Source organism: Triticum urartu, chromosome 1, assembly GCF_003073215.2.
Source record: "Triticum urartu cultivar G1812 chromosome 1, Tu2.1, whole genome shotgun sequence".
Classification (NCBI taxonomy): Eukaryota; Viridiplantae; Streptophyta; class Magnoliopsida; order Poales; family Poaceae; genus Triticum; species Triticum urartu.
The window spans coordinates 448,497,195-448,519,703 of record NC_053022.1 but is presented as its reverse complement, the minus strand read 5'-3'; positions in this window follow the sequence as shown (position 1 = coordinate 448,519,703).

Below are 22,509 nucleotides of genomic sequence, written 5' to 3'. Positions count from 1 at the left end.
CCTAAGAAAGGAAGCATTACTGTTGTTCCTAATGATAATAATGAACTTATCCCACAAAGAATTGTTGCTGTCTATAGAATGGTAATTGATTTTAGAAAATTAAATAATGCTACTAGAAAAGATCATTACCCTCTGCCTTTTGTTGATCAAGTGCTAGAGAGATTATCTAAGCACACTCACTTTTGTTTCCTTGATGGATATTCTGTTTTTTCTCAAATACCTGTTTCACAATCTAATCAACAGAAAACCACTCTTACATGTCCTTTTGGAACCTATGCTTGTAGACGTATGCCTTTTGGTTTATGCAATGCACCTGCTACCTTTCAAAGAGGTATGAGTGCTATATTCTCTGATTTTCGTTAAAGGATTGTTGAGGTTTTCATGGATGATTTCTCCATTTAGAGAACTTCTTTTGATGATTGCTTAAGCAACCTTGATCGAGTTTTGCAGAGATGTGGACAAACTAATCTTGTCTTGAATTAGGAGAAGTGCCACTTTATGGTTAATGAAGCAATTGTCTTGGGGCATAAAATTTCCGAACAAGGTATTGAGGTGGATAAAGCCAAAGTTGATGCAATTGAGAAAATACCATGTCCTAAGGACATCAAAGGTATTCGTAGTTTCCTTGGTCATGCTAGTTTCTATCGGAGGTTTATTATAGTCTTCTCTAAAATTTCTAGGCCTCTTACTAATATTTTACAAAAAGATGTTCCGTTTGTTTTTTGTGATGATTGTGTAGAAGCCTTTGAAACACTTAATAAAGCCTTAATTTCTGCACCTATTGTTCATACACCTAATTGGAACTTGCCTTTTGAAATTATGAGTGATGGTAGTGATTATGTTGTTGGTGTTGTTCTACGACAAAGAGTTGATAATAAATTAAATGTTATCCATTATGCTAGCAAAACTCTAGACAGTGCCTAAAGAAATTATGCTACTACTAAAAAAGAATTCTTAGCAGTTGTGTTTGCTTGTGATAAATTTAGATCTTACATTGTTGATTCCAAAGTAATTGTTCACACTAATCATGCTGCTATAAAATATCTTATGAAAAAGAAAGATGCTAAACCTAGACTCATTAGGTGGGTTCTCTTGCTACAAGAATTTGACTTACATAGCACTGATTGGAAAGGAGCTGAGAACCCCGTAGCTGATAACTTGTCTAGGTTACAAAATATTCTTGATGACCCACTACCTATTGATGATAGCTTTCCTGATGAACAACTAGCTTTAATAAATGCTTCTCATAATACTCATTGGTATGCTAACTACGCTAATTACATTGTTGCTAAATTTATACCACCGAGTTTCACATACCAACAAAAGAAAAAAAAACTTCTATGATTTGAGACACTAATTTTGGGATGACCCACTTCTTTATAAAGAAGGACTAGATGGTATTATTAGATGTTGTATACCTGAGCATGATCAGGAACAAATCCTACATGAGTGTCACTCCAAGGCCTATGGAGGACATCACGCATGAGATAGAACTGTGCACAAGGTATTACAATCTGGTTTTTATTGGCCTACTCTTTTCAAGGATGCCCGTAAGTTTGTCTTATCTTGTGATGAATGTCAAAGAATATGTAATATTGACAAGCATCAAGAAATGCCTATGAATTATTCAGTTGGTGTTGAACCATTTGATGTTTGGGGTTTTGATTATATCGGACCTTTTCCTTCCTCTAATGGGTATACACATATTTTTGTTGATATTTATTAGGTCACTAAGTGGGTAGACTATATTCCAACTAGTAGTACTGATCATAACACCTCCATTAAAATGCTTAAAGAAGTTATTTTCCCTAGGTTTGAAGTCCCTAGATATTTAATGAACGATGGTGGTTCACACTTTATTCATGGTGATTTCCGTAAAATACTTGGTAAATATGATGTTAACCATAGAACTGCATCACCTTACATCCTCAATCTAGTGGTCAAGTTGAACTTACCAATAGAGAAATAAACTTAATATTACAATAAATTGTCAATAGGTCTCGAAAGAATTGGTCTAAGAAATTAGATGATGCAATTTGTGTTGGGGAACGTTGCATGGGAAACAAAAAATTCCTACGTTCACTAAGATCAATCTAGAAGATGAACATCTATGAGAGGAGAGATTAGATCTACATACCCTTATAGATCGCTAAGCGAAAGCATTAATAAATGCGGTTGATGTAGTCGAACGTCTTCGCAATCCAAACACGATTCGTCCCACGAACTCCCGAGCAAGTGCCGAACGGACGGCACCTCCGCGTTCAGCACACGTACGGCTCGTTGACGTCTCCTCCTTCTTGATCTAGCAAGAGAGGAAGGAGAAGTAGATCGGATCTCAACCAGAACGATAGCATGGTGGAGATGATGGTGGAGCAATCTCAGCAGGGCTTCGCCAAGCGCTATCATAGATGCGATATGAGGAGAAAATGGAGTAATGGGAGAGGTAGGGCTGCCTCAAGGGCGTGGGAATTGGTGTCCCCAGCCCCGCACGCCCCTCCCCACTATATATAGGGGTGTGGGAGGCCTGGGGGCGCAATCCTAGCCCCTCCTAGGAGGGGAGGCGTCCAAGGGGGAGGAGTGCCCTCCAAGTCAAGTGGAGGGCCCTCCCCCTTAGGGTTTCCCTTCCCCTAGGCGCATGGGCCTCTTTGGGGCTGGTGCCCCCGGCCAATAAGTCTAGGACACCCCCCTACAGCCCATTCACTCCCTAGGTGCTGGTGGGACCCTTCCGGACTCCTCCGGAACCCTTCAGAACCTTCTAGAACCTTCCAGAATCTTTTGGAAGCTTCCCGGTATAATACCAGTAAAACCCGAAACTTTTCCGGTAGCCAAAATATGACTTCCCATATATAAATCTTTTCCTATGGATCATTCCGGAGCTCCTCATGACGTCCGGGATCTCATCCGGGACTCCGAAATTCGGCCACGAATGTGAATTTCCCAATACTAGTCTAGCGTCACCGAACATTAAGCGTGCGGACCCTATGGGTTCGAGAATCATGTGTACATGACCGAGACACCTCTCCGATCAATAACCAATAGCGGTACCTAGATGCCCATATTGATTCCAACATATTCCATGAAGATCTTTATCGGTCGAACCACGATGCCAGGGATTCGATAAATCTCGTATGCGGTTCCCTTTGTCTAGTGGTATGTTACTTACCCGAGATTCGATCGTCGGTATCTCCATACCTAATTAAATATCGTTGCCGGCAAATATCTTTACTCATTTCGTAAAACAAGATCCCGTGGCTAACCCATTAGTCACATTGCTTGCAAGCTCATTGTGATGTTGTATTGCCGAGAGGGCCCAGAGATATCTCTCCGTCATATGGAGTGACAAATCCTAGTCTTGATCCATTCCAACTCAACAGACACCCTCGGAGATACCTGTAGAGCACCTTTATAGTCACCCAGTTATGTTGCAACATTTGGTACACACATGGTATTCCTCCAATGTCAGTGAGTTGCATGATCTCATGGTCATAGGAACATATACTTGACATGCAGAAAACGATAGCAATAAACTTGATATGATCATATGCTATGTTCATAGTTTGGGTCTTATCCATCACATCATTCTCTTAATGATTTGGTCCCATTATCAAAGGACAACTCACGTCTATGGTTAGGAAACCTTAACCATCTTTGATCAACGAGCTAGTCTAGTAGAGGCTCACTAGGGACACGTTGTTGTCTATGTATCCACACATGTATCTGAATTTCTGATCAATACAATTCTAGCATAGAAAATAAATGATTATCATGAACAAGGAAATATGATAATAACTAATTTATTATTGCCTCTAGGACATATTTCCAACACGTTGGGCCTATAGATCAGCTTATAAAAATCCTATGGGTATGTCTCCATATAAAATGGTTTATGGAAAAGCTTGTCATTTGCCTCTAGAGTTAGGACATAAAGCATATTGGGCAATCAAAGAACTCAATTATGACTTCAAACTCGTTGGTGAAAAGAGGTTATTTGATATTAGCTCACTAGACGAATGCAGAACCCAAGCTTATGAAAATGCCAAACTATTTAAATAAAAAGTTTAAAGATGGCATGACAAAAGAATCCAAAAGCGGGAATTCAAAGTTGGTGAATATGTTCTATTGTACAATTCTCATTTTAGTTTTTTTGCAGGAAAACTTCTTTCCAAATGGGAAGGACCATATATCATCGAAGAAGTTTATTGCTCTGGAGCTATTAAGATCAATAATGCCGAAGGGACTAACCCGAAGGTTGTTAACGGACAAAGAATTAAACACTATATCTCATGCACGCATATTAATGTTGAAAGCAATGTTATCCAAACCATGACACCAGAGGAACACATAAAAGAAACCTTCCAAAACACTCCAGAACCCTGAAAATAAAGAGGTATGAGATAGAGTAAGTAAACGAACTCCAAAAAATCCGCAAAAATAGTTTATGTTATTTTAGGAATATTAGAAAAACTAGGGAAATAAGAAACAACCGGGAAGGCAACCCAGGTGCCCACAAGACACCAGGGCGCACCTGCCCCCCAGCGTGCCTTGGTGGTGGTGGGCCCCTTGGGCACCTTCCCGACTCTGTTTTCGTTCCATATGCTTGTCTCCCAAGATAATAAACCTAAATCTCTATATATACCCCGGACGATTGACCACCGCATCACGGAGAAATCTTTTGTTCTTGTTTCGTGCTATTTTTTGTCAGATCTAGCAAGCCAGGCATCATGTCTTCTCCCTCCTCCAACAACGTAGAAGAAGATGGTTGGCCGATGAAGATGGAAATTAAAAGGGAGGGACCAAAGGAAGCCACCGAGGAGGACAAGGGCAAGGAAGCTGTGGGATATCAAGATCAAGCAAGAGGGCAGGCCATGCTAATAGAGGAAGAAGAAGATATCCTTCAACCATGCTACAACCATCTTGATAACCCACAAGTATAGGGGATCAATTGTAGCCTCTTTCAATAAGTAAGAGTGTCGAACCCAACGAGGAGCTAAAGGTAGAACAAATATTCCCTAAAGTTCTATCGACCACCGATATAACTCTATGCACACTTAACGTTTGCTTTAACTAGAACAAGTATGAAACTAGAAGTGCTTTGTAGGTGTGATGGGATAGGTTTGCAAGATATCAAAGAACACGTAAATAAAATCTAGAAGCTGTTTAGATAAAGAAAAAACAAAGTTATTTTTAGTAGAGAGCCTTTTCTCTCAAGAAAGTTATTTGTCCCCAGGCAATTGATAACTAGGCCGGTAATCATTATTGCCTTTTCTCTCTACTTGGATCATATGCACTTATGATTGGAACTCTAGCAAGCATTCGCAAATACTAAAGATCATCAAGGTAAAACCCAACCATAGCATTATAAGGTATCAAGTCCTCTTTACTCCCATACGCAACAACCACTGGTAGAACAACGTGCTAAACAAACGGTTTTTAACCCCTTTCCACGACGGCATTTGGAACCATTGCCAAGTGAGTGTGTGCGATAGGGTGTACTTCCCACACGACCCAGAAATCGTCGGGGATAGGCCCTCCTAGGACCCAGGCTGGGGCCGTGTGTGATCGGGTGAGGCATCGAAACCCAATCATTTCCGTAGGTATGTACATCCCACACGATAATCCGACAAAATCATTTCCGTAGGTATGTACATCCCATGAATCCTAGAAAAACATTTCCGTAGGTATGTATATCACACACAGTCAATCCAAGGAATTCATTTCTGTTCTTATGTACATCCCACACAGTCAATCTAGGGAAAACATTTTCGTTCGTATGTATATCACACACAGTTCTTTGTGTGGAAACGTTTGTGCAAGCTGGCCTAACGCAAACAGTTCGCTACCGGAAGCCGTGTGTGATTGTTAGTTGATCGAACATGCCTACTTTCTAGAAACCATGCCGGTGGTTTGAGTTCATCGCCCACGGTGTTGTCTGAGTAACCATCTGCAATAGAAAACCCCAATAAGCAGGGTAATTAGCCTATTATTGATAATCCATGTACTAATCAAACTGATATTTCTTATAAAACATGCCAGATATTTCATATCCGTATAAAAGCAACCAGGATTTCATAATCGAATTACATAGATAGCTTCGGCACTTAGTTACGCCATTACACAACAGCACCAAGTTTCACATGCAGCATCAAAAACCTTTGGAAAGTAGCATCATACACGATAAATAGACAAATGAATCTCATATGGGAAACTGCAGAAGCGGAAGGCAAATATTGAGCCTTTAGTGATGTTGAATGTCCTTGCAACTTTAGGCCAGTGGCTATGGATAATTGCCCGCCCAACCTTCATCCTCTTCAGCAAGACTTCAATATTGTACCGTGGGTGTTGAATGAATACCTTCCTTGCCTCTTGACCATGCAGGTGGTTTGAGAGGTAATCATCGGTGAACTGCTTTGAAAAGTACTGAAAACAAAGCTATGCATAAATCGCTATTGTAATTTTTGAAATGGCGCAAGGGGTAAAAACAAGGTAAAAGAGTTGGTACCATCCTATAGTTGATTGATGTCTTCTTCATTGTTCAAACAAAGATCTTGTTGTTATTCGTCGGAAGTTTCTTCAAACAATCTTTCTGAGTTTCTTGACTTGACTGATATTCATGAACATTTCATTTCCCCATATGCAAAATGGGTCAAACAGTGGGTCTAAGCCTCTAACAGCAGGACCTACATGTGCAAGACCAAATTGTAAGAAACCTAAATATTAGAATGATTCCTGCAACTGCACAATAATGTGCTATTAGCCAAAGGAACCTACTTGAACAAACCTCGATGGTAAACCGCAGTGTCTCCCATTGTTTCCCTGCAACACACATAAGGAAGATCTTGATCAGGTTAACTGAGAGTTGCCATACTATCAGTGGAATATGTATTGATTACAGCCAAATTCGATTGGTGTCACATGCATAACAATACAAAACTGTACCCACAACAAATGAAAATCAAACTGCAGAACTGAACCAAACAGTTAAATGGATAGCAAACCAAATGAACCAAAATAGTTAACTGAGCACGACATTGCAGAATAGAAACATGTAGTGGAAGATAAGATAGTTAACAAAACAAAGAATGCTTGAGAACAGTACTATGAAATGTAGCAATTGTTGGACGAAAGTGTTAACTGAACATTACATTTCAGAGGACCAAACTGTTAACTGAACATCAGATTGCATATTAACATTACAGAGGACAAATCACTAGATGGCACTGGCGATGGTGAGTGAGTCATGGATTAGGGGGTCTCCGGACAGCCAGACTATATCCTTTGGCCGAACTGTTGGACTATGAAGATACAAAATTGAAGACTTCGTCCCGTGTCCGGATGGGACTTTCCTTGGCGTAGAAGGCAAGCTAGGCAATATGGATATGTAGATCTCCTCCCTTGTAACCGACCTTGTGTAACCCTAGCCCCCTCCGGTGTCTATATAAACTGGAGGGTTTAGTACGTAGGACAACATACAATCATACCATAGGCTACCTTCTAGGGTTTAGCCTCTATGATCTCGTGGTAGATCAACTCTTGTAATACTCATATCATCAAGAAGAATCAAGCAGTACGTAGGGTATTACCTCCATCAAGAGGGCCCAAACCTGGGTAAACATCGTGTCCCCTGCCTCCTGTTACCATCCGCCTTAGACGCACAGTTCGGGACCCCCTACCCGAGATCCGCCGGTTTTGACACCAACATTGGTGCTTTCATTGAGAGTTCCACTGTGTCGTCACCGTAAGTCTTGATGGCTCCTTCAATCATCGGTAACGATGCGGTCCAGGGTGAGGTTTTCCTCCCCGGACAGATCTTTGTATTCGGCGGCTTCGCACTACGAGCCAATTCGCTTGGCCATCTGGAGCGTATCGAGAGCTACGCCCCTGGCCATCAGGTCAGGTTCGGAAACTTAAACTACACTGCCAACATCTGCGAAGACTTGATCTTCGACAGATTCGAGCCCATGTCAGGTGCGCCGCACAGTCACGATGAGCACGACGTAACTCTGCCGACGGGCAGTGTTCGGGAGTCTTCAATCTTGTATCTTCGTAGTCCAGGAGTCCGGCTGAAGGTATAGTTCGGCTATCCGAACACCCCCTAATCTAGGACTCCCTTAGTAGCCCCTGAACCAGGCTTCAATGACGACGAGCCCGGCGCGCAGATTGTCTTCGGCATTGCAAGGCGGGTTCCTCCTCCAAGTACTTCATAGAAGATTTTGAACACAAAGATAGTGTCCGGCTCTACAAAATAAGTTTCCACATACTGCCATAGAGAGAATAATATTTACACAAATCTAATCTGCTGATGTATTCCGTAGCGTGACATCACACCACGACCAAGCTTTTATTCGAACCGTTTTATTGTCCCATCTTAGCGTGTTATGCGAGGCGGTTTCGTTGGCACGTCTTGTTAAAGCAGAGATCGTGTCCCCTTATTCCAGGATTCTCATCAATACGGGCATGGGTAACCCAACCGCTTCTAGGACTCCTAGATCATAGGCAAGTCCAAACGGACACAGGGAGGACGCTCGATATCCGCCCTCTTTATAAAGGGACGAGGCCTTTTATTTTTCCCTCCCGTTCTTAATCGAATCCTTGCCCCACCTCAAGCTCAAACACCCAAAGTTCAGGTCAGGTGCTCCGAACCTTCAGTCATGTCCGGATCTAGCCTTCAAGGCCGATGGGTGCCTTCTTCCATCACGGAAGAAGACGTCAAAAAGTTGAGGGAGGCCAGATATCTGACCGCCAAGATTCTGCATCAGCTGCCTCCCCGGGGGCAGGCCGTCCCCTCCCCCGAACCCAACGAGAGCGTCGTGTTCGTCTCCCACTTCCTCCGAGGTCTAGGCCTTGCATTGGATCCTTTTGTCAGGGGCTTGCTGTTTTACTACGGGATAGATTTCCATGATCTAGCTTCGGACTCCTTTCTTCATATCGCGACATTTATTGTTGTGTGCGAGGCCTTCCTCCGGGTTACCCCTCACTTTGGCCTATGGCTCAAGACCTTTGAAGTAAAACCGAAGATGATCGAGGGGCAACATGTGGAGTGCGGAGGTGCCTCAATACGCAAGATGACGGGAGCTGCATGGCCCAAAGGTTCCATTCCAGAGGTGTCTGAATTGTGGCAATAGGAGTGGTTCTACATCACGGCTCCTAGAAGTGCCAAGTGGGCGGCCGCCCCTGTCTTCCGCCCGGGCCCTCCACCACAACTGATGTCATGGATCAGCAGATGATTGAGCTGGGGTCCGGCCAAGGACGTGCCTATACTGCAAAGCCACATTCAAGACCTCTTTAATGGAGATTTCAGTTTGGTTGCGGTAGCACAAGTTATGCTGGTTCGCCAAGTCCAGCCTTGCAAACGCCGGCCTCTTCACTTGTGGGAGTTTAATCCCGAGGGACCGCGCGCCATTCAAAATTTCCTCGGCCTGACGCATGAGGAGATGTACAAGTCGTTCTTCGGACCTCAAGTGGAGTGTCCGGAAATCACCGAGGACGCAGGCTTGAGTAGCAACCGCGCCGCCGAGCAGGTAAGGCATCTTCCGACCGAGCGTACTACCTCTCCTTTGATGCGAAGTTATTTATGAGAGTCCACTTTTTGACCAGGACTAGCTAACGAAGGCGAAGTTGATTCGGTGTTCGGCCCCCCTCCCTGAGGGTTTGGAAAATCCGGTATTGGAGAAGATGCTCCAGACCGCACCCTGCCCAGAGCCTTTAAAGGAAAATACTATGGATGGTAATGCGGGCGGACGCGGGCCCTCAACGCTGCCCATTCTAGCCGAGGGAGCGAGTGTCTCCATGAAGGAAGACGACCAGAAGAGGAAAAGAACTGCGCCCGGGGATTTGGAAGCCGAAACTTCCAAACGAGGGAAGAAGTCTCCCACAGAGGGTCCTACCTCGGGGGCGCCGTTGCCGCACAAAGTCCGAGAGGGGATCAATTCTCCCACGAGTCGTAAGTGACCCAAAATACCTTAATAGTACAGATATGTCGTCTTTTCTTCTGAGAAGATAACCGCTGCATGTATCTTTGAAGTTCGGGCCTTAGCCCCTCTCAAATGAGCTCGTCTTCGGGGGATCTTCTTCCAGAAATGATGGAGAGAGAAACGCCCCCTCCGGACTCCTCCGCTCCAGAAGCGGGCAACCCTGAAGTGTCGTCGCGGAGGGCCTCTCCGAGTCCAGCGAGGCCAGAAGATAATCCTGTCGACCCCCGAAGTTCCCAGTGTCCGACTCCCGAAGAGAGCAGACAAACGAGTCCGGCACCGTCTAGTGTGCGGTCGGATGTTCTGAGGGAGTTGGTGGGGTGAGCGGCTATCTCAGATGAGCACCGTGTGCTAATGAATACGGTGATGGAGAGAATCTCGTCCGCCGAAAGCGGGTTGCATAAAGCTTTTATGAGTCTACTAACAGGGTTTGAGGTACGTAAAATAATGTGTGATAGTCCTGCACATACTAGGTGTGCCCTTTGTAGATAGTAGCCCCTGAGACTCTGGTTGTCGTCGGAAACGACGACGAACAGAGGATCATATTCCTAGGTAATAACCATACTGCCTCGATGTGCAGGTGATGGAAGCTCCGGTGGCTAGCCGGACTAGCAACTTTGCCCATTTAGAACGGCAGTTGGATGCGGCAGACGCCGACATCGAGCTTGTTAAAAAAAGGCTTGATGAGGCACATGGTAAGTGTCATTATCTGGTGAACGTCACATAGGAAGAGTAGCATGAAGCCAGTATCTTTAATATGTTGTGAATGTAGATGGGGCTGCCAATGTTGAAGCCTTGCGGGTAGAACTTGCCCGAGCCAAGGAACAAGCAAGGTTGGGTAATGCGGCTGCTTTAAAGGCGGCCGAAGAGTTGCAAGCCGAGAAGGCCGCACATGGCGAGAGCCGAGACAAGATGGCCAAGATGGCCATACAATTAAAAGTCACCGCCGACCGTTGCCGGGTTCTTGAAAAGGAAAACCGGGCGAAGGCATCGGACCTTGAGAAGGCTGCTGCGACGAGAAAGGACCTCCGCTTTGCTATGAGGGCAAAGAAGGAGGAGATGCGGGAAACCGAGGATATTGTAGCTGGGAAATCCTTTATGTTGCGGAGGAAGTTCGGAGATCCACGGTATGCCCCCTGGATCGGCTGTGGAGCTCGGAGGATGTGTATATGGATTTGGCGGCGAGCGCTGCCGATGCGGCCAAGTACTTCCAGGGTCAGACGGACCGTGGAGTAGACCAGCTGTTTTGGAGACAATTCCATACTCCCGAGCGTCCACTTTCATTGACTGACCAATTAGCCGAATGGGCCGAACTAAATAGGTTGTCCGGACTCTCCATGAGGTCTGTTGTGGATCAGTTATGGCCGGAAGGGTCAGAACCGAACGGCTATTTCAGCTTGGTGCAGCAGTTACTCGATGTGATGCCGCGCATTGATGCGATGAAGAGTCGGCGTGCATAGAGGGCGCACGGATGGCCTTTGCCCGTGTCAAGGCATACTGGGCGGAGATGGATGCTACCAATGTTGCAGCGCGGAATTCGGCCATAGGTCGAAAGGCTGCTGAGCACTACTTTGAAGAAGTTCTTGAGGGTGCCCGTTTGGTAGAGACCCAGTGCTCAAAAAATATTATGTTTGAGTGATATGTAATCTCATTGTAAGCGAAATGCTTCTATAGAGTTTTATAGGGCTATTTTTATACTTTTGCTTGAAAGTAATATAATGCCTCCTGAGCGGCCTTTTTTTACACGTGTGTATAACCAGAAAGATTGCAGTCGTCGGCTTCAACCCCCACGCATATAATGCGGAGGTGCTAGCAAAAACACGCATTCACACTTAACCCAACGTCTTGGTACTATTAAGGAGGTGATAGCGGAACGAGCGAGGCAACCGGACTATAATGCTTTAACACTTTCAGTTAGCCATAGGAGTTTGACAGTGGGGCTACTAGATAGCCCCTGGTGGCTCCGCACTCTCCCGATCTCGGGGTGCGTATATGCCTGGCCGAAAAACGTCCCTTCGTTAAGGCGGAGGAATTCTAACATTCCCACAGGTCATCAAGTGGTTGACCAGTCTCACGCTATATCATGACAGTCAGTTTTCAGCTTTCTCTACTGAGGTGCTCGTCCGGATGAACCAGGGCACAATCGCAGTAGTTCTCCTGGTGCTACCTTAGCCGGTAAAGCGGAACGTAAGGCACCAAAACACAAGAGCCGGGAAAACCCAACATTTGACCAAAGACAATGATTCGGAGAAGATGCATATAGGGCCAAACTCGCGACGCCGAACACTCCCTAAGGTACTAGGTCTTTGTGGTATAAACCGGGCCTAAATAATGGCCTTTGTAAGAAGCCCCTTGTGTCCAGGTACGTGCATTGTTCTGGCGTGGCCACATGCCAAGACGTCAGCATCCTTCACAACGGTGGATATGTATCAACAAGAGATAGTAAAAAAGGTTTACGCAGGGTCTTAATCTAAAAAGAATCCTTTGAGCGGGTCCCTGCTGCATGTCTGCGCCTGTGTCTCCGTTGTGCCGTATCCTGGACGGGTGTAGCACGATGATCGTCTGTAAAAGAGAGGAAGTTAAGTGGAAGAGTTGTCGTGCCAAAAGATAGTTTTTAAAGAAACCATGTATAATTGAAGATGATAAGAAATTGCCACTTGTCTGCACGTGTTGAGCCCCTTGTATTGACGAATAGGGGTGTGCTCACTTATTCGGTGTAAATAGCGGCGCCGGACTCGATCGCTGGTCCGGACATCTTTAATGTTCGGCTGCCAAGGCAGCCTCACTCTCTTCGGCGCGCAGAGAGCGCTTGATATCTCCATCCACTGTAATGATGCCACATGGACCGGGCATCTTGAGTGTGAGGGAGGCGTAGTGTGGTATTGCATTAAAGCGAGCGAAAGCTTCCTGTCCTAGCAGTGCTTGATAACCACTTTGAAACGGAGCGATGTGGAAGGTTAAATGCTCGCGACAGAAGTTATCGGGGGAGCCGAAAACTTGTAGTAGGAGGGAGCCCGTACAACGAGCCCCTGGGCCTGGCGTTACTCCTTTAAAGGTAGTATTGCTATGGCGAATTTGTGTTGGGTCTAACCCCATCCCGCGGATTGTATCCTGGTATATTAGGTTTAGGCTGCTGCCGCCGTCCATCAAGACTCGTGTGAAGTGATATCCGCCAATTACTGGGTCTAATACCAAGGCAGCCCATCCTGCGTGTCGGATACTTGCTGAGTAATCTCGATGGTCGAAAGTGATCGGTTGAGACAACCATTGGCAGGACTTTGAGGTGACAGGCACTTGGGTATATTTTCCTGGGGGTGCCGCATTTTTTTTCCCTTGATCATGTGTAGTACGTTTACTGTTTTGACTTCTGGTGGGAATTTCTTTTGTTCCCCCGTGCCTTGCTTGGGGGGCTCATCCTCGTCTTCACTTGGTGTGTCCTCCCCCTTGTGTACGGCGTTGAGCTTGCCGGACTGCTTGTAGACCCAACATTCTCCGTGGGTATAATTAGCAGGTTTACCCGGGGTACTATGGATCTGACATACTTGGTCCAGAATTTTGTTGAGGCTGGACAGTTCATCCCTGGTGCCTTTAGTGGGCGGCTTTTGACCTGGCCAAGAGCTTTTGAATCCGGTGTTTACTGCCGTGCCCTTCGTGCTGTCTTCTTTATTCCGGCGTTTGTTATTGCTATTGCGCCGTGATTTCCCGTTTCCATCTCTAACTTCCGATGTACTGGGGTCGCTGGTGCTGCATCTGGCTAGCCAGCTGTCCTCACCCGCGAAAAAGCGGGTCATGAGGTTTGTTAATGCGGCCATCGTTCTTGGCTTATTTTGGCCGAGGTGTCTGGCGAGCCATTCGTCATGGACTCTATGCTTGAAAGCCGCTAAGGCTTCGGCGTCCGGACAGTCGAGAATCTGGTTCTTTTTAGTAAGACACCTATTCCAAAGCTTTCGGGCTGACTCTCCGGGCTGCTGAGTTATATGGCTCAGATCATCCGCATCCGGAGGTCGGACATAAGTCCCTTGAAAATTTGCCCGAAAGGCGTCTTCGAGCTCTTCCCAACTTCCAATGGAGCTTTCGGGGAGGCCTTTGAGCCAGTGACGAGCTGGCCCTTTGAGCTTGAGGGGTAAGTATTTGATTGCATGGAGATCATCTCCTCGAGCAATATGGATATGAAGGATATAGTCCTCAATCCAAACCCCAGGGTCTGTTGTTCCGTCGTATGCCTCTATGTTTACGGGTTTGAATCCCTCTGGAAATTCATGGTCCAGCACCTCATCGGTGAAACATAGGGGGTGTGCAGCACCCCTGTAGCTGGGTGTGCCGCGTTGTTCGGATACTTGTTCTGTTGCATTGTATGCTGGGGGGCAGTTGCGTGGTCCATAGATGGATCTTGTTGTCCCGCCCTTTGGGGACAAACCCTCGCCTGGGTCGCGTGTTGTATTGTGAGCGGCGTTGTATGCCGCTTTGTGTTGGTAGAGGGGTCGTCTATCCGACAAGGTGGCCGCTTTGATATTTGGTTGTGGGGGGTCTGTGGCCTCCTCATCGAATTCGGGTAGCAGCTTTCGCTTTGGGTAGCTCTTGGAGGGGCGATTGTCGCCGTACCTAGCTGCTGTGTTGAGTATTTTGCTCCATCTAATGTGGAGTGTGTCTTGCGCAGCTTTGAGCCTTTGCTTCTGTTTTTTCAGACTCCTCGCGGTGGCAACAAGCCTTTTACGGGCAGTCTGCTGCTCCGGGTATCTGTCCGGTGTTATGTCGTCCGGACCATTATCCTTGATAGGATTTGTTTGTTCGGTTTGATTATCCGGATTTCCATTGTCCGGCAGCGGTTCGCCCTACTCCAATGCTGGGTCTGTGTGATCGCTGTTGTCGAGGCGGGATTTGGGGTGGCGCTTGCGTCACCGCTTTGACTGCTTTTCGAGGGAACAAGCCTTCGGTGCATCCTTCTGTTCCTCGTCGTCATCTTTTGGTGCGTCCACCATGTATATGTCATATGATGAGGTGGAGTTCCAGGGCCCAATAGGCGTTGGTTCTTCACCGTCTCCTTCGTCGGCGTCCATACCGTCGATGTCTTCTGAGCCGAAGTCGATCATGTCGGTTAAATCGTCGATAGTGGCTACAAAGTGGGTGGTGGGTGGGCTTTGAATTTCTTCATCGTCCGAATCCCCTCCTTCCTGGCCGTAATCTGGCCAGGGTTCTCCTGATAAACAGAGAGACTTCAGTGACTTCAGAATATCGCCAAAAGGCGAGTGCTGAAGGATGTCTGCGGCAGTAAACTCCATGATCGGCGCCGAATCGGATTCGATTGGCCGGGGCGCGGAGGGTTCGGAGTCCGGAAAGGGGTCCGGCTCCTTGGAGTCATGAGTCTCGCGGAGTGCGGGGCTGGTGTTCGGCTCAATCGCCGTTGGGATCGCAGCCCCCGAGGCGGCGTCCAACCGCCTATCCTCGATCGGCGCAGTTGTCTCTGAATTAAGGATTGGAGCCAATGTGGGTGCGGCCTCCAGGGCACTGTTCGGTGGCAGAGCTAGATCATGCTCGTCAGGACAGTGCGGCGCGCTCGGCAGTGGCTCGAATCCATCGAGGATCAAGGCCCCGCAGATGTTAGCCGTGTAGTTTAAACTTCCAAATCTGACCTGATGGCCAGGGGCGTCGCTTTCGATCTACTCCAGGTGGCCAAGTGAATTGGCCCGCAGTGCGAAGCCGCCGAAGACGAAGATCTGTCCGGGGAGGAAGGTCTCACCCTGGACTACATCGCTATCGATGATTGTAGGAGCCATCGATCCTGACGGCGACGACACAGAGGAACTCTCAATGAAAGCACCAATGTCGGTGTCAAAACCGGCGGATCTCGGGTAGGGGGTCCCGAACTGTGCGTCTAGGCCGGATGGTAACATGAGGCAAGGGACACGAAGTTTTACCCAGGTTCGGGCCCTCTCGATGGAGGTAAAACCCTATGTCCTGCTTGATTAATATTGATGATATGGGTATTACAAGAGTAGATCTACCACGAGATCAGAGAGGCGAAACCCTAGAAGCTAGCCTATGGTATGATTGTTGATGTGTATGTTGTCCTACGGACTAAAACCCTCCGGTTTATATAGACACCAGATAGGGTTAGGGTTACATAGAGTCGGTTACAATGGTAGGAGATCTGAACATCCGTATCGCCAAGCTTGCCTTCCACGCCAAGGAAAGTCCCTTCCGGACACGGGACAGAGTCTTCAATCTTGTATATTCATAGTCCAGGAGTCCGGCTAAAGGTATAGTTCGGCTATCCGAACACCCCCTAATCTAGGACTCCCTCAGTCTCTCTCCTTGTCAGGAGAACCTTGGCTGAACTATGTCCGGCTAGAATGGGATGCGGACGACGAAGAAATTCGCCGCCCTCCCACCACCCACTTAGTAGCCACTGTCGACGATTTAACCGACATGCTCGACTTTGACTCCGAAGAAATCGATGGTATGGACGACGATGCAGGAGACGAACAGGAACCACCGCCCACAGGGCGCTGGACCGCCACCTCATCATATGATATATACATGGTGGACACCCCCAAAGAAGGCAATGGCGACGAGACAGCGGAGGATGACCCCTCCAAGAATCAACCCATGCGCCAACGTCAGCGGTGCCGCTCTAAGTCCCACCACAGCAAAAGTAGTGATACCGGCACAAGAGACAATAACAATCCGGATAGTGCCAAAGACAACCACAATCCCCTCCAGCACGATACAGAGCCGGAGGATGAACAAGCTGGCCCTCCAGAGCAGGCACCAGACGGAGAACCGAAGGAGGACAATTACATGCCTCTCCCGGAAGATGAGGCGAGCCTCGGTGACGAAGAATTTATCGTACTTGAGGATCCCGTCGAGCAGGAGCGCTTCAAGCGCCGGCTTATGGCCACAGAAAATAGCCTGAAGAAAAAGAAACAACAGCTTCAAGCTGATCAAGACTTGCTAGGGACAGATGGACCGAAGTCCTTGCTGTCGAGGAATATGAACTCGAGCGCCCCTCCAAGAGTTGCCCAAAACGCAGGTTGCTATCTCACCTCAGGAGGAAGCATTGAAACCTCGATCACCAATGTACGATGCGGCTGACCGACCATCGCGAGGCCGAGCCAGAGAGGCGTTTCAGCCAGAAGTTCAGCATGCACCCCGCCACCACTTAATCAAAAATACCAAGGCCCGGGGCAACACACGGGACCTGCGAGACATATTGGACAGTAGGGCAAAACAGGCAAGGTCAATATACATGTCACGGGGGCGCGCGCCAATGCAGGACGATGACCGTCACGCCGAATACACTAAAGGTAAATCCGACCGGGCCGAATACAGCAGACAAGACTCATATGAACTGCGTCGTGATATAGCCCGGCACAGAGGCGCAGCACACCCCCCTATGCTTCACTGATGAAGTTTTGGATGACGAATTCCCAAAGGGTTTTAAACCCGTAAATATCAAATCGTATGACGGTATAACAGATGCCGCTATATTGATTGAGGATCTCCTCCTTCACATCCACATGGCTCGTGGTGATGATCTACATGCCATCAAGTACCTCCCACTAAAACTCAAAGGACCAGCTCGGCATTGGCTAAATAGCTTGGCATCAGACTCCGTCGACAGTTGGGAGGATTTGGAAGATGCATTCCTTGACAACTTCCAGGGCACTTATGTGCGACCACCGGATGCTGATGACTTGAGCCATATAACTCAGCAGCTAGGGGAATCGGCCAGGCAATTCTGGACACGGTTGTTAATTAAGAAAAACCAAATTGTCGACTGTCCGAATGCAGAGGCCTTAGCGGCATTCAAGCATAACATCCATGATGAGTGGCTTGCCCGGCACCTCGGCCAGGAGAAGCCGAAGTCTATGGCAGCCCTCACGACACTCATGACCCGCTTTTGCGCGGGCGAGGATAGTTGGCTGGCTCGCAACAACAACACATCCAGGAATCCGGGCACTCCGGATACCAAAGATGCCAACGGCAAACCATGACGCAACAAACACAAGCACCGCAAATATGGTGATAAAACCAAAAATACGGCAGTTACTGCCGGGTTCAGGGTCTCAAAGTACGGTCAGCGGAAAGGGCCGCCCAAAAATACAAATCTGGGTCCATCCAGTCTGGACCGCATACTCGCTCGTCAATGCCAAATTCATGGCACCCCAGAAATGCCAGCCACCCATACCAACAGAGAATGCTGGGTCTTCAAACAAGCCGACAAGGTAGGTGCCAAAAACGAATAGGGGTTTCAAAGCGACGATAGCGACGAAGAGCCAGATCGCCGAACACAGGAGGGCAAAAGAAATTTCCCGTGTCCGGATGTGGTAAATACCACCCAAATTGCCCACTTGGACCAGATATGCACCCTTTGGGACGGTGGCTCAACGGAACTCGCCGTCCCACAATATAAACTAGGGCCGGTCACCTTCAACCGCACGAATCGTCTGGTCAACGCCAATCGGGGCAATCCAGGACCCAATAGTAGACGGGTTCCACCTCACTCGAGTCCTTATGGACGGAGGTAGCAGTTTAAATCTGCTTTACCAGGATACAGTGCGCAAGAGGGCACCGATCATTCCTCGATCAAGTCCACTAAAGCCACTTTTAGAGGCATCATACCAGGTATGGAGGTCAGCTGTACAGGCTCCATTGCCCTCGAGGTAATCTTCGGATCACCAGAAAATTACCGTATCAAAGAGTTAATCTTCGAAATCGCCCCTTTCCGCAGTGACTATCAAGCACTGCTCGGGCGAACCGCGTTCGCTCGATTCAACGCGGTGCCACATTATGCCTACTGTAAGCTCAAAATGCCCGGACCACGCGGCGTCATCACGGTTCATGGGAAGGCCGAACTTTCCTTCGGCACCAACAAATACATCACTACCTTAGCAGCGGGAACACCGAGCAGCACCTTGCAGCCGAACCTCGAGTCAACACCTAGGCTCCCAGACACCGTCAAGGGGCTCTGAACTACTTTGCGGAAGGATACCCTGGCTCGTCCAGGGCTCAATTAAACAGTCCGGCAAAGGCCACGACAGGCCGAACTCAGCGGCTCAACCGCCCTCTGGCACGGAACCATTTCTTATATTTCCTTTGTAGGTTCACCTTTGCACCAACCAGGACGGACTCCACAGAGGCAGCTCGAACGCGTCTGGGGATCCTTAGATATTCCCCACAGCGAACGTCCGGCAGCAATACGGATCCGCACTCAACCTCTTCCCCCTGGTCACAGCAGGTTCTGCTATCACAACCCCTTTTTTATCACATTACTTGTACCCACACGCATAAGACGTATTATTCAACTACAACATGTGGATTTATATGACGTTTACCCGCTGGTTATTTCTTATCGAAATCATCTCATCAAATGGCATCCGTACACAGCGATGTGCCTTAAATACGCCAGGGGCTTCGTTTTCCCCGTAACACGGCAATAAAAGTACGAACACCTTCATGGAAGTTCGGCACCCCGAACTTATAGCATTATATGCATCAGCTCTGAATCATGTCTTGGGTCAATATTTGGGTTTGCCCGGTTCCCATGTTTTGGTACCTTACGTTCCGCTATATCGGCTAAGGTAGCACTGGGAGAACTACTGCGATTGTGTCCCGGTTCTTCCGTATGAGCACCTCAGTAGAGAAAGCCGAAAACTGACTGTCATGATACGGCGAGAGCTAGTCAGCTGTTCGAGCAGTCACAAAATCTTTAAGGATTTCCCCCGCATAATGCCATAACCAATGCAGCGTGCGATGGATCGGCTTTTTCTCCGATCAGGCGCTTATAGAGCCCCTAGTACGGTCTTCCGAACACAAGGGGCTGCGCCGACCATACTAAAGCTCCTATGGCTAAGTGAGAGTGATAAAGCCCTATAGTCTGATTGCCTGGTTCGTTGTGCTGAGCACCTCCTTCGGAGGACCCAAAACTGGGATAAAGAGTGCTCAGGTTTATCCCGAACACCCCCGTACTCTTTACGTGGGGGCAGAAGCCGACGACTGGCCAACTCTCAGCCTTAACATACAAACGGCCGCATAGGAGGGTAAACTTTTATATAACAGGCGACATATCAACGACCTTGTTCAAACATTACAATGGACAACATGATCAGCATTCATGGAAATATAATGTCCTTGGTACATAGCTCCGCTGCAAGGTAGGATCCTTTCAGGACACTCTTATAATACAATTCGGGCTTGCAGTGCTCCTTCCCCTCCGGCGGTCCCTCGGTCACTAAATTTTTGGCATCCATCTTCCCCAAGTGCACCTTTGCGAGGGCGAAGGCCATTCGCGCTCCTTCTATATAGACCGACCGCTTGATGACGTCAAGTCGAGGGCAAGCGCTTACAAGCTGCCTCACGAGCCCGAAATAGCTGCTTGGAATCGGCTCGGCAGGCCATAGCCGGATAACCACATCTTTCATGGCCAGTTCCGCCACCTTATGCAGTTCAATCAGCTGTTTCAGTTGATCGGCAAAAGGCACCGGATAATTCGGTGCCAAATACTGTGACCAAAAGAGCTTATCGGCGATGTTCCTTCCTTCGGCTCGGTAGAAGTGAGCGGCATCAGATATACTATGAGGTAGCTCGGCAAATACACCTGAGAAGTCCGGATTCACAATCAGAAACATAGTTTTCCCTTCAAATATTTGCTTTACATGAGAAAAGCTTACCCGCCGCGATCTTCCTCGCCTCTTGGATCCCCTGCAGGGCGCTTTGGGTTTCCCCCTGGGCGTCGCTCGTGGCTTGACGCGCCTTGGTGAGTTAGGACTCTTTCTCCGTTAAACTCTGCTCCAAGGCCTCGCATTTACTTACGGCCTCTTGCAGCTCCTGCTCAGCTTTAATAACTTTGGCTTCGTGTTTCTCACGAAGAGTCCGCTTCATGGCCGCCTTTTTCTCGGCCTCGGCAACGACCCTTTTGAGGGCCTCGACTTCGGTCATAACCCCTGCTAGCATAAATTAAGCGGCTTATTTCATACTGATCATTTATTTCTCAATAAATGCACGCAACGCTTGTGCATACCTTGTTTATCCCTCAAGTGCATTTTTAATTGGCCAATTTCTTCCATGGCCCGCTCCAGACTTTGATTCAGTCCGGAGATCTCCGCAGTGCGAGAGGCAACAACCGCTACAGGTATCTTCTTGGAACAGAAGAGAAATCAATATCACTCAATGAGTCTTCCTGTGATCATCAATGCGATCCCCTGTCCGGTTCCTTCTTTCACGGAACAAGGTATCAGGGGCTACTATCTATACTATGACACTCTTCGGCAAACTTATAAAACATACCTCAAAGCCTCTTATAAGGCTGATATAGGCTTTGTTCAGTCCACTCTTGGTTGACTGAATCTTCTCAATCACCGCACCCATAAGGGCACGGTGTTCGTCAACAATGGAGGCGTCTCGTAACGCCACCAATAGAGCAGCCGACACCTCTGGATGGACAGAGGTCGCCGGCGGAACAGGCACACCCCCTCCAGCCGAAGGATGCTGCCTTCTTGATTCTGGAGCCGTATAAACCTCTGGAATCGCATCTGGTGAGGAGCCAAACTCAGGGTCGCCCCCGCCATCAGGCCCTGTGGGAATCTTTTTCCCCACGTGTCCGACCCGTGCGGTTTGACCTCCAGGCACCGCCTTCACGGTTTCTTTCTTTCCTCCTTGGTCGGGGTCCTTCTGGGACGAAGCCTCGGTGTTATGCACCTATTTGGAGGAAGGGGCCTTTTGGGGCGTCCCACTCTCCATAGCATTCAAGCTCAGCAGGTCCTCTGATGAGGATTGTTTGGTACGGGAGCTCACCGGACTACAAAAAAATATGGCTTAAGGTTAAAATACTAAGCCACGATGAGTCCGAACGCTTAAACATACTCGGATTTTATATACTTACGAGTTGACCAGGGGCTGGGCCTTGGGATCCCATGCCAGGCCGCTGTCGGCGGTGGCAGTGGACTCCTCCAGAAGAGAATCCCTTCCCCTTTTGGGCAGTTCGGCCTCCGAGGGTGCGGAGCCCATCCTCTTCCTGCTTCCCCCTCCAGGGGATTCATCTTCCTCCTCCTTTTTATCCTCTTTGGAGGCGGAACGGGCATCAGAGCCTTCGGGTATGGTGTCCGAAGTGCCGCGACGACGAAGGCCACCCCGGGTATTTTTGGCCTCCTTTTCGGCCGTCTTCTTAGGCACCTTGTAGGGCACCGGGACCAACATCTTCGTCAGAAGTGGAATGGCCGGGTCTTCGGGCAACGAGGCCGGACAATGGATCCGCTCCGCCTTCTTCGTCCAGCTCTGGGGCAGTTGAATAAACATGCATTAAGCGCTTCCTTTGGGTCATGCGGATAGAAACGTTTAATAAACTCACCAAACTTGTAGGGCAGGACAGTTGGTACCTGCGGTCTTCAGCGGAGTCCGGCCATGATTCGCTGGACTTGAAAAACACCTTCCAAATGTTCTCGTGCGAGGAGCCGAAGGACCTTCACAAAGTTTGGTGCCTGGCCGGATCGAAATCCCACAGATTGCAAGTCCGGTGTTGACAAGGCAGTATACGGCGGACTAA